The sequence below is a fragment of the Oryza brachyantha genome, unplaced genomic scaffold, assembly GCF_000231095.2.
Source record: "Oryza brachyantha unplaced genomic scaffold, ObraRS2 ChrUN-Ctg63, whole genome shotgun sequence".
Classification (NCBI taxonomy): Eukaryota; Viridiplantae; Streptophyta; class Magnoliopsida; order Poales; family Poaceae; genus Oryza; species Oryza brachyantha.
Window position 1 is genome coordinate 9,814 of NW_024427263.1, and position 13,574 is coordinate 23,387.

The 13,574-nt window shown below is 46.7% G+C and overlaps 1 long non-coding RNA gene across 1 annotated transcript; it reads right to left on the minus strand.

Annotated features, from left to right (window-relative positions):
- Nucleotides 1-6,232: 6,232 nt before the first annotated feature.
- On the minus strand, nt 6,233-8,273 carry LOC121056696. The gene is made up of 5 exons (XR_005813469.1): nt 8,167-8,273; nt 7,729-7,830; nt 7,537-7,647; nt 6,896-7,073; nt 6,233-6,432 (listed from the first exon to the last, which is right to left on the minus strand). It is a non-coding gene; the product is annotated as an uncharacterized LOC121056696 (long non-coding RNA).
- Between the last annotated feature and the right edge of the window lie 5,301 nt (nt 8,274-13,574).

Sequence of the window (13,574 nt, forward strand, 5' to 3'; positions counted from 1 at the left end):
GACTCGAGAGAGGAGGGCGACGGCGGCGGCACCGGCTCGGCGGCGAAGATCGCTCGACGGCAAAGACGGCCGGCGGAGGATTTTATGGTGGCGGCTGGCGCGAGTGGCACGCGCGGCCAGCAGAGGCAAGGTGAGGCAGCAAGGGGTGCGGTCGACGGTGCGACGTGGAGAGGCCGGTGGCGCGGCGTGGCGGGGGAAACTGCGCACGTGAGGGTGTGGCGCGACTGGTGGCAACCGGCGACGGCGACGACCCTTGGTGGCGCACGGCGGCGAGGAGGACCAACGGCGTCGACGCGCGAGCACGAGCCAGGAAGAAGAGAGGGGGGAAGGAGGAAGAGGCGATGGCATCGGCCGAGCGGCTTGGGTGATGGCGCGGGGCGGTGACGGCGAGATCGAGAGCGGCGGTGGCGCGGCAGATGGCAACAGAGATGCACAGCGCACGCACGCCCTCGGTGACGCGCGGCAAACAGAGGAAGGGAGAGAGGAGGAAGGAGATGCTCACCGGGGTGGTGGGACGGCGAGAGGCGGTAGTGATGGCCAGCGGAGGTGCACGGCGAAGGCGGCGTTCGGCCACGGCGATTGGCGGCGTGGTCTCGACGGCGGTGAAGCGCGGCGGTGAGAGCGAGCGCGAGAGGGAGCGAAGGGGGCGGCAGCGCGGCCAGGGGAGGAATTTATTGGGCGGCCGCCGCATAGGCCGGGGAGGTGGTTGGTAGCGGCGGCGTGGCACGCGCATGGCGCGCGGTGGTGGCGCGGCGCTGGCGGAAAAAGTGGCCCGTCTGCTGGGCCGGCACAAGTGGAGCGGCAGCCGGCGCGTGCTACAGTCGGGCTGGCACGGCTAGCGCGACGGTGGAGCAGCGCGACAGTGAGGCAAGGACGCGGCGCGACTGCGCGGGCGAGCGGAGGACGGGGACAGTGGCGCGGGCACAAGGGCGCGGCGCGGGGGCGGGGAGGTAGTTAGCGGCGTGGCCGGGATGCAGCGCCGGGATCTCCGGGCGGCGGTTGGCGGCGGCCGGGGAAAGCGGAAGGAGGGTGCGGCGGCGCGGCAATGGCCAAGGCGACCGAGCGAATGGTGACGGCGACGCGGAGCAGCGGTGACCCGAGGGCGGCGTGGTGATGACGGCGAGCGGCGGCCAAGGACGGGCGCGAGGCGCACGTGTCGCGGCGTTGGCTCGACGGCAGAGGCGAAAGGCGGCCGGTGACGCGGCGCGACTACGCGGGATGCGGCGCACGGTGGTGAGCGCGGCGACGAGGCAGAGCGGAAGCGTGCGCAGGTGCAGCGGCGCAACGCGGACGGCGTGGCGGCTAGGCGCGACGACACGTCGGGCGGCGCGGAGCGACGCGACGGCGGGCGCCGAGGGAGAGATTGAGGAGGAAGGGGAGAGTTCACTGGGTGGACCACGATGACGGTGGGGCGGCGGACGGACGATGGCCGTTGACCGGCGGGCGAAGGCGCAAAGGTGGAGACCGGTGGCGACAGCCGATGGCGGGGAGCAGCGCCCGACGGTGAATGCGGCGGCGACACGACGGGAACACCGGGCGGCTCGGGGAGGCGACGACGACGCGACGGGCGCGGCGGCGCGATGACGCTCCGACGACGGCGGGGTTGCGTCGGTGTCGGCTGGAGGAGCTAGACGGGCCTGACAGATGGGGCCCACCTGTCGGTGTCCTGGGAGAGGGAGAGGGAGGCGAGAGGACTTAGGGCTCGGTGGTTTGGGCCGTGGCCTGGCTCGGTCCGGTGCGGGAGGGAGAGAGGTAGGGGCGAGCTAGGCCGGGAGAAGGACTGGGCCGGCCCAGCGAGGGAGAGGAGGAAGAGGCTGAAGGGAGAGTGAGAGGAGGTAGGTGATGCGGACTTTGAGCGCCGGTTGGGACACGACTCGGGAAATTGCAGGCAGTACACGCATTCACACGACAGAACCAAATCATGCATGAATTAGAGATTCGTACGACAAATTAGATTCGTTACGTGAAACCGTGAACTGTTAGCGGAACAACGGCAGGAGTTAACGACCCGTTAAATTGAGATTTAACGACTCGCTAAACTAGAATTAGGCGACTTTAACGTTAAACCAATCTACGCTTACGAAATTGAATTCCGCACCGTAGATCAATCTCACGCTAGTTAATAGATTGGAAAACCTAAGCAATTACACTGTAGATTAACGATAGACTGATTTGCATGAATAAAACGTATGCAAACCTGAGGTTTGGTGGAGAGATCAGCGATGGATTGCGGTTGTTCCTCCGCTGTTTGGCTAGAAAACCTGAACAATTAAACGGTAGATTAATTTAGATTGATTCACAAGAATAAAATATATGCGAACCTGAAATTTGGAGGAGAGAGACCACCCGGCAGGAGACCACCTCGGCATGGGCCACTGGGCAGGCAGGAGGGTGGACACCAGGTACGATTGACTCCTCTATTGTAATGTGCTAACCGGTATAACTGCAACCACGCTGCACGTTTATTACTTCGTTTTGTTGTACGCTTTCGCAGGTTGGCATGACACGGCGAGAGGTAGCTCGTCGGGATGGGGTGGGGCCGGTTGGATGGCCCCGCCAACTGGTTGGACCACGTTGACACTAGGTACGAATGACACCTCTGTTGTAATGTGCTAACTGGTATAACTGCAACCAAGCCGCACGTTTATTACTTCGTTTTTGTTGTACGCTTTCGCAGGTTGGCATGACACGGCGGGAGGTAGCTCGTCGGGATGGGGTAGGGCCGGTTGGACGGCCCACCCTACTGGCAGGACCACGTTGACACCAGGTATGATTGACACCTCTGTTGTAACGTACTAAACGGTATAACTGCAACCACGCTATACGTTTATTACTTCGTTTTTGTTGTACGTTTTTGTTGTACGCTTTCGCAGGCCGGCGGTCGCGACGGCGGGGCGGCACGACCGACGGGCAATGGGGCGACGGGCAGTAGGCGGTGGCCAAAGAAGAGGCGCGGCGACTAGCTCGGGGAGGCGACGGCGACGACACGACTCGCATGGCGGCGCACCGGCGACAGCGGCACCACGTCGACGACGGCGAGGCGAGGGGGACGGCTCGCCGGCAGCGACCGACGACGCATGTGCGCGGTGGCGGCACACGGGCCAGCGGCGGCGACCGAATGGGAAAAGGGGGAGGTAGAGAAGAAGGGGAATGCTCACCGGCGGTGCAGGGCGACGACGAGTCGGCGTGGACAGGGAACGGGTGGTGATGGCCGGCGGCGAGCGAGAACGGCGGCGGCGAGCGAGATTGATTGGCGGCGGCGGAGAGGTTGGGCACGACAGCGACGGAAAACGAGCGCGGCGGTGCGCCAGGTTGAGGGGTTTTATAGGGGGAGGTGGTCGGCTAGGGCGGGGCGGCGATTGGTGGCCGAGTCGGCCACGGCTGCGGAAAAGGCGGCGGTGGAGTCCGGCTCGGCCATGGCGGCGGCGCTACTGGATCAGGCCGGGGAGGCGACGCAGACTTCGCGGGGGCGGCGCGATCGAGCGGGCCGGCTAGCTGGGCCGAGGGAGAGGAGGCGCGCTGGGCCGAGGCGACCGACGACCCGGGCGGGAGGAAGGGAGACGGGCCGAGGGATGGGAAGGGAGGGAGGAGGGTTGGGCTGGTGGGCCGACGGCCTGCTCAGCTGGGAGGGGAGGAAAGGAGAGGAAAGAGAGAAAGAAAGAAACAGGAAAAAGGGAAAGAAAAGGAAGGAGGGAAAACACTCTTGGAGATGCAATAGGAGAATCGCATTGCTTCCACAATGCAATCCGTGAGAAAATGTGCATGCATGCATTCTTGGCTAAACTAAGCAAAGCTTTAAAAGAACAAACTAAACTTTACGGGAAGTAGAGAGGACCTTGCGGGATAAAGCAGCATACTATGCTATAATAAGTAAGCATCAAAGCGCAAAACTCTCTCGCAGCCTCACAAACATGCATGTATCCATCTATTTGTTTCTTATATGGTGGTATGAAGGGAACCATGCATGTCTCAACAGCAAAAACAACAACAAAAAAGGCACCGTACCTACCGCTTAGGGACGCATTGTTCCATCAGAAATCAAGATGTCCAGCCCGATGAGGAGGCTGTGCTTCCTGCTTGTGTCCCTTGTGGTGGTCATGGCGTTGCTGGTTCTGCCGGCGGCGAGCACAATGACTGATGAGGAGAGGAAGGTCGTCAAAGTCGCTGCCGGGTGCACGAGAGAGTGCCACAGCCTGTGCGCCGTCTTGCCTAAAAGTGAGGATCCCCTCTGCGACATTCGGTGCGAATCCATCCCGGTCATCTTCAACGGCACCGTTCGAGACCCCGCCACCCTGCACCCGCAGGCAGCCTCGACGGCCGTGCAGGAGATACAGATGTGCTCGACAGGTTGCTCCCTGCGGTGCATCCCGAGGGGCCAGCAGCAGCAGCAGCAGTTGCAGGGACAAGTGCGCGGACACCTTCCGCCCCTTCAGCCCGGCCATCGCCACCCTCGGCCAGACCATGGCGACCGACGTCTTCGCCGGTGCGAACCCACAGCATGCCCCACGCAAGGTTGAGTTCAAGTTTAAGGCCTGCGGCGATGCCTGCATGGGTAAGTGCGTCGCGTGGGCCAGCAAGGGTGGCGGTGGTAACAAGGACTGTGCTCGCAGCTGCGCCCAGGCCTGTGGCTTCTACGAAGGGGCCGCCGTCGTGCTCCAGTACGCCATGCCGCCGGCGACAGCTCCCAGCATCGCCGCCGTGGGCGGCGACACCGTCGCCAGCACATTCAAGGCTTGCATCGGGCACTGCTCCGCCAATGACGAGAAGTGCTTCAACAAGTGCAGCTATGCCGGCTACATCGTCAGCAAGGCCAAGGCATACATGAAGCTGGCCACCGGTGCCTTAGGCCTGCCAGCGTGATTCATCCGGCCGCATGCTCCATAAATAAGACCTTTTTTTCTTAAGAAAAAGAAACAAAAGGAATATATATAATATATCATGCTGTCATGATTCATGCATCTGCATGATCCATAAAATAAACCTTCTTTTGAAAAAAGAAATGAGAGGAGAGCATGTGTGGATGAAGATCAAAAAAAGAATAATTAGATTTTTCAGTTCCATATCCTCCATGGAAAAAAGGGCAAGCCTTAACGCACGGCTCTCTCTCCGGCACAAATGATTTAAGCCGAGGTCTTTAATTAGTTCAACTATACAAATTCACAAAATATTATTGGAATCTACGGGTTCATCACTTTCATGATCAATGAGAGATAGACATATATAGATAGGAGATGTACTTTGCTTATATTTGAATTAAAATTTAAACAAGAGTTGTGAAGAAAACTGTATCACACAGTGTTGACACCTAGAATTGGACTTTGGAGTTTTGGAAGGAGTCTGAGTCCAAATGTAAGTTGTTTTCCATGGTTTTTGGAACTCTAATGAAGGCAATTCCAAAGAACATCAAATCTATCGATCGTTCTTCTACTTTTTAATCCAAGCTTTACGTAGTATAGATCTTTGCAGATTTGTGATGAAAATTTGCGGGCTCTTTTCATACAAACACAAACAAAGGAACATCCTCTGTGGATATGCCTCGTAGATCCTTCTTACTCATCCATGAAAGCGGGGGGGGGGGGGGGGGGGGGGTTATCTTCGAATAACTCGATCGACGATAATTTGTCGGTATGATTTGGTTGAGTTATCTGAAAATTCAGTACGTCGCACCCAAAAAAACCTTCTCTTCCTTATTTAGCACACTACAAGAAATAGGTGACGTTTCATTTACGTCATAAGCACTAAAATTTATGTCATGTTTTAATCTTTATGACGTTCACGTGACGAAAACACAATCGTCACCTATCATGCGTCGCTAATCATGTTCTATGATGAAAACATGTTTTTTCATCGTTGATCTAGTGACGATCCTTCTTTCATCATTGAGCTAATGACATCCGTTTTCGTCATTATTGAGTGCATGAAATGTCACAAATCACCAGGTTTTAATAAATATATAATTGCCACATAGGATAAAAAACGTCATAAAATTTTAGCTGTGTACCACGTGGTGCTGCTGATATGGCAGGTTTATTATGACAACTTAATTCATCATAAAATATCTTTTGACCTATCAGAGCCGATGATTGAGCAACCCATTTATGGGCTAAGTCCAATCAAAGGCCCCAGGCCCATCTATAACATAGCAATACATACTATTTTCAGCCCAATTGTATTATATCCATTTGCATTAAAAACAGATAACAAATGGGCCAAGACCATATAGGCCGAAGCATTTACCAAATAGCAGCCCATACAAATATAGCCCAGTTAACATCCAATACAACCCAGTGAACATCCAATACAGACTTATAGCCAAAAATTACACCCAAACCTAATCATATGTGTCCAAATACAATCATATGTTTACCGATCAAAACAAACATAAACAAGTGAAAGTCCTTTAGCAGCCAGAAGTCTCGAGCCTAGCTCCATCTGCAAAGAGGTGAAATCAAAATATTTCAGAACTATATGCAGAAAGAGGAATAACTAGAATGAACCACCATGTTGCCGCCATATACCAAAAGTTCAATTTAAATTCAGCTGATAGTGTGTTCTGCTACTAAACACTCAGAATTAGCATTGAAATTCAGCTAAGAAACTACCCCCTTGGTCCACAAGAAATTCCTTCCAGTTACACATGTATTTATAACCTGTCACCTAACATGTTTTTTATTCAGATTTGAATCTTCCCTAAGTAAGATTTCAGTTCCCACGCCTAAAGGTTTGAAAAAGGTTAAGACAAATTTCCCCTCTATGATTTTATCCAGTCTGAACAACTGTACCTACCGGCATCCAAACAAACAACTCCCACCAATTCTTGATCAATCCAACTGCCTAAAAACTTGTACTATATTGTTCTGCCATGGTAGTAAGTAGAAGGTGTAAGACCACTTACTTTTCTGGTGCACAACCCTCTTTGTAGTTTGCAATTCATATCTGCAATGCACAATCACTATTGGACTTCTTTTCTTGCATCCTTCTCTTCAGGACTTCCTCGTAGCGCGCGATCACTACCGTCTCAATAATATGGTAGCATTGTAGCAATCTTCAGTAAATTACTTCAACCACTACGGCTGTCAAAAGAAAATAAAGAAATATAAAATGAGAAGAAAACCAACTATTAATCACAGTAACATAAATCATTACACTAAATCACAATTTTCAGAATGACACGATTGTCCTGGCTATTTCTTTACTTTCTTTTAATAAGATCTGGGTTTCCTTCAAGCACTGTATAAATTGAACTTGAAATACCATCAGAGTCACATATCCTCAACTTGAAACTAGATTTATTTAATCTGACCCTAAAAGTGAATCCTTTGAACCTGAATTTATTTCAAGTCCTGAGTATGCTGCAGTGACTGCAGTTTTACATTACAAAGACTACTTGACAATGTTAAAAATTCTTATGAAAGGCATAATTTACTTTGCAAAGCATCAAAATTAAGAATGATGTATAATGTAATTGATTTTTATTGTGTGTAACATCAGACAAAAAATATTCAAGCATAAAATTAATTTCAAGATGGTGAATACCTGAACAGGTATCAGTAATCGAGCCTTAATAGGTAACAATAATCCCGATTTATTTTTTAGCGCATTCAGGTCCTACATGCAAAATTTTGATGTACCCTACAACCTACAGCCCTGAGATAGCACCAAAATCAGATCAGCACGTCGAAGCAAAGACAAACAAGGCAGAGAAAATAGTTAGTATCTTCCTTCTACCATGCATGTCGAAGTAGAGATTGAATCTGATATAGGCAAGCCTCAAGCGTGCACACCATTGGGAAATCCGCAGGTTAATCAGAATGCTTCCAAAATGCAAATCTATGAAACAAAAAAATATTAGTTTAAGCAACATAGAATGGAACTATAATGGTGAAATGATATTTTTTCAAAGTAATGTAAATAGTTTGTAAACCACACGAAGTGAACTAGTAGTTGTTCATCGGCGAAAGAAAGAATGTATATACTAATAGGTGAGTTAACACACAGCACAACCTTGGAACTAGTCTCTTCCAAAACAAAAAAAATCTAAACAAATCATCGTGGTCACACGGATGGTTCTATTACGATCCTCTATCCAAAAATGTCAGGATCAACACGGCCGACTAGCAAGGACCAGCGAGGGGAGTTAGGGAAAGTACAGTGATGCACACGCACCATCGCTCCAACCTCCAAGTCGACAGATCCTGTAGTCATCACCATGGTAGGTAAGCCTCTGCCGCCGCCGCGGAGCCGGATCCAACGAAGAAGATGCTCAAGTGGGATCCGGGCGGGGGAGGCCCCGGGGAGGTGAGCTGCCATCGGCGCGGACGCCTGGTTTACCCGCGTGGTCATGAGCTTGAGAAGGAGATCGGATGGATGATGGGCAGGGGGGATGTCGGCAGTAGAGGGGAGTGTGTTGCAACGGAGTGTGGCGGAGGAGGGGGGGATGGGCGGGGGGGAGGAGATGGCGGCAGTGGCTACGGTGAAGGGCATGGAAGTCGGAGAAAGGGTTAGTGAGGAGATGGGGGCGCGGCGGAAGTGGAGGAGATGGTGGTGTGGCGGCCGGCAGAGGTGGTGGAGGGGATGGGGGCGCGGCAGCCAGTGGAGGTGGGGGGGGGTGGGGCGCGGCGGCCGGCGGAGGTGAAGGAGGGGATGGGGGCGCGGCGGCTAGCAGAGGTAGAGGAGAGGGGGCGCTGTGGTCGGCGGAGGTGGTGGAGGGGATAGGGGTGCGACGGCCGACGGAGGGATGGGGGCGCGATGGCCGGCGGAGGTGGAGGGGGTGGGGCGCGGCGGCCGGTGGAGGCGGTGGAGGGGATGGGGGCGTGGCTGCCAACAGAGGTGGAGGAGATGGTGGCATGGTGGCTGGCGGAGGTGGTGGAGGGGATGGGGGTGCGACGGCCGGCGGAGGGGTTGGGGGCGCGACAGCAGGCAGGGGTGGAGGAGGCGGCGGCGGTGGAACTGGAGGGATGAGGAGGCGACAGATGTGGGTGACCTAGGGTTTTCGGCAGATGAGGGCAGTACAATTACTATCCTACCCTTTCTATTGGTGGATGGTATAACACAGTCTAGTAATTTTTCGGATGGGGAGGGGTAGTAGAGTCAATCCACTCGGAAATTTTTTTGGGTTGGCGCCAGTCAGTGAAATTTTCTGGAATGGCGCCACTGAATCAGGCCCACCCAACATTTTTTCTCCTTTATTTTATTAAATCATTGTGAATTAAAACACAAAATTATACTAAATCAACTCGTATGAAAAAAGTTGCCAAAAACAAGGTTGTAGAGCTCATTTAGATTTACAATTTTCTTTTGGTCATTTCTCCATCCGAGTTTGATTAGACTATATAAAATTTGAATTTCAAATTATGATAACTTTAAACAATATTTTTAATACTAAAAGATTTCAACTGAAAAAGTCATCAACAATAAAGTTGTATAAATCATCAATATCTACAACTTTTGTTTTGGTCATTTTGTTATATAACTCCGTTTCAATAGGTTGAATTTGAATTTCAAAATATTGCAACTTCAAATAACCTTTTCAAATAATAAATGATTTCAATTGAAAAAGTCATCAACATCAAAGTTGTAAAACTCATCAAGCTCTACAACTTTTATTTGGGTCATTTCTTCATCCGGCAAAGCAGTTTGTAACACTTTTCACAAAATATATATCTCTCATCTAGATTATAAGCTATAAGTGAATATATTAATTTTGTGAACAATGTTACTACTATTTTGTTGGATGAAGAAAATGACCAAAATAAAATTTATAGATATTGATGAGTTATACAACTTTGTTGTTAATGACTTTTTCAGTTGAAATCATTTAGTATTTAAAAATGTTATTTGAAGTTGTTATAATTTGAAATTCAAATTTTATATAGGTCAATCAAACATAGATGGAGAAATAACCCAAGTAAGATAAATAGATCTCAGTAAGTTATAAAACTTTGTTTTTGACAATTATTTCACAAAAGTTCATTTAATATGCTAAAATTCGATTCAAAGATTTAAGATTTTGAAATTAATTGAAGGAGGGAGGCAAAATGGACTTCTCGGGGAGAGAGGAGCAAAAGGCCTGTTATGGGCCAACCCTTTGCTCATCCCTCTCCGAGAAGTCCATTATGCGTCCCTCCTTTGAATTAATTTTAAAGTATTAAACCTTCGAATGGAATTTTATCTTACTAAATGAAATTACTTGAAAAAGTTGTCAAAAGCAAAGTTGTATAACTTATTTAGATCTACCGGTTTTATTTTGGCCATTTCTCCATCTTAGTTTAAATGACCTATATAAAATTTAAATTTCAAATTATGACGACTTCAAACAATATTTTCAAATATTAAGTTATTTCAACTGAAAACGTCATTAACAACAAAGTTGTATAACTCATCAATATTTACAACTTTTGTTTTGGTCATTTTGCTATATGTCTTTGTTTCAACAATTTGAATTTGAATTTCAAACTATGCTAACTTGAAATAAGATTTTCATATACTAAATGATTTTAACTTAAAAAAAGTCATGAACAACACAGTTATATAACTCATCAATATCTATAACTTTTATTTTGTCCATTTTTTCATCTGACAAAGTGGTAGTAGCATTGTTCACAAAATTTATATATCTCTTATATGGTTTTATAAACTATAACACAGATATATAAATTTTGTGAAAAATGTTACTAGCACTTTGTCGGATGAAGAAATTACCAAAATAAAAGTTATAGATATTAATGAGTTACACAACTTTTTTGATTGATGACTTTTTTCAGTTGAAATCATTTAGTATTTAAAATATTATTTAAAGTTGGTATAATTTGAAATTCAAATTCGAAATTATTGAAGCAAAGTCATATAGCAAAATGGACAAAATAATACTTGGGCCGAAAAAGGCCCAAGGATAGACAGAGGAGTTTTAATTTGTTTTCAATTTATTTTAATAGGTTAAATGAGCTTTGTGGTATTAAAATTAGTTATTGAGTTCCGAAAATTCATGAAAAATTTCAGAGAATAATTAAGACCACGTAGAATATTACAAAAATATTTTTGACCGTGATTTTTAAAGAAAAAGTTTAGTTTCCTCATTAATTTACTTGATTAAATTGCTTTTAACTTTTAATATATTTTTTAGAAATGCATTATATAAATCTGTGACGTTTGCTTTTTGCCCCCTATGACAAATTAGTATTCGTCATAATGTCCTATTGAAATACTTATGACGATTTCTAGTTTAGTATTAACGACGAACACTTTTTTTTCGTCACTAAGCCACCCCATCTCATACTAATCGTCATAAAATGGAATGTGCTAATGACGAATAGCTCTGATGCCACGAGAAATTCGTCACAGAAGGTCATATTTCTTGTGGTGGCACCTAATGTTCAAAACTTCCTTATCATTACACTATTAATTTTCACCCCTATTCGTGCGGACACTTATTGGTGTTAACTCTAAGGGGAAAGACAATTTCCACATTCTTTGGTCCCCAGTCAGGTCGCTGGTATGCTGGGCGCCATTTTCTTTTATTCCCATTTTGTTTTCATACTGATTTATGTGGTGACATTTTTTCTTTCAGTTTTTTCCTTTAGTTCTCACTTTGTGTACAACAACATTGTTTTTTACACATACATCTCCAGCAACATATCCATGCACTTAGGATTAAAATGCACCATGACAAACAAACCAATAAATTTGAGAGAAACACCCAAGTTCACGTAATAGAATCACATACTTAATTCACATACAAGTTTACGTGCAGTACAAAGGACATATGAGATTATTGTCGGTCTTCATTTATTGCAAGAATTGCAGGATCTACCTTTTTGCTCCTTGTGCCCATTGCAGGGCTATCAAGCTGCAGCTGCTGAGTTTTTGTAGTCATTTTGGGCATGCCATTCTTCTTCCTTTTGCCCTTCCCCTTCTTATCCCTTTCAAATGTTTGATGGCCGTAGGAAATTCAATTGGAAGTGGATCAGGCTGATTTGAGCCACTCCATCGCCTACTCATGTATATGAACAATTATTTGAAGAACAAATGAAAACACGCACAACATAGAAACAAATTTAACGTGGAGAACCCTGTAGATAAAAACCATGGGCGCCACTATGAGAAGATAATTACAATGCAGGGGAATAAAATAGGCCGTCACACCCTTCCCGTGTATATAAAAGAGAAATCTAAGAGTCCTAGTAGAAAAAGACTACATATATATATCTTATTAGGAAACTCTACGAGTCCTAAAGGAAAAAAAAAAGACTAGGAGTCATATTAGAAAACAAATAACATAGTCCAAATACATGGTATATTATAACTCAGATCATATCTCTAACATTAACCACGCAATAAAATTTCAGATTTAGTAGAGCTACCTTTTCGAGGCTCCAGATCAAAGTTAGAGTTGCCAAGGTTTACCTTCTTCATACTTGAAATGTCCAAGCTTTGGTAACCGAAAAAAAATCAAATTAGTTGATTGTACTTAGAATTTAGCATGATGTTTGACCAATAGAATAGGTACCTTATGGAAGCTTCAAAACAAGAGTCAACAAATTTTTTCTCTTTTGTCCTAGTAGTGCTCTCCAAGTTTTGGCTATAAGTGAGAAGGACGATGATCGAGAGACCGTTGATGCAATATGAATTCGGAAAAATGAGAGATGAGACACCAACAAGCTCATTCCATAGCTTAGGGTTACTAAGATAATTGTTAGCATCAAGCTATATGTTGTTGTCGTGCTGCTCTTCCCATTCAAAATGGCCAGTCAGTGATGGGCTCAAATGATTCAAACAGGTCACAAAGAACATTTGTACAACCTTGACCTTATTGTGTACATCAAACATGCTTATACAATCTTGTCTGACTTAACTTCTGTGAATTTTCCTAGAACATCATCATAGTACTCCTACATCGGTTTCATTTTCAAATACCCTGAAGGATACTTATGTACAACTGATTAAACAATATCCATATAATTTGACTGCTCTCAACTCTCTCTTGTCAGAGAAGAGGGTCTGTAACTAAATCAATGACTCACCTTATATATCATAATGGGCTACCTCGTCTCAATAGGTGAAAATCAAGGTCTCGTCCCTTCCCTCTATCCTAAGATTATCGTAGTGGTTGATGAGATGAGAAACGAAGTGAGGTCAAGGAAACGTGATTCCAGGTACGCCCGTTCCTCTACATCGTTTGACTATCAAAGTCAGGTCTACTAGATTTTGACCTTGTTACCACAAAGCTCATTGCAACAATGCGAATTTAGTTGCAATAGGGAGGTCTTATTACCATGGTTTTGTAATATCGTTGCAAGAGGTAGGTGTTATCGCAACTATTTTTATAATGGTTGCAAGTAGTTGAGAATATCGCCATGATATTTTGCCATCGTGACAACCCTGATTTTCGTTGCGATATGCACATGATATTGCCACCAAATATAGAACTGTTGTGATTACTTGTTAATATTACCACCAATTTGATTCTGTTGTCATAACCATGCCTTGTGTTGCAATAGTTTTCTCCATATTGCAACGAAAACCTAAGTCGTTGCAAGATTGAAGATTGTATTGCCACGGATTTGATTGTGTTGTCT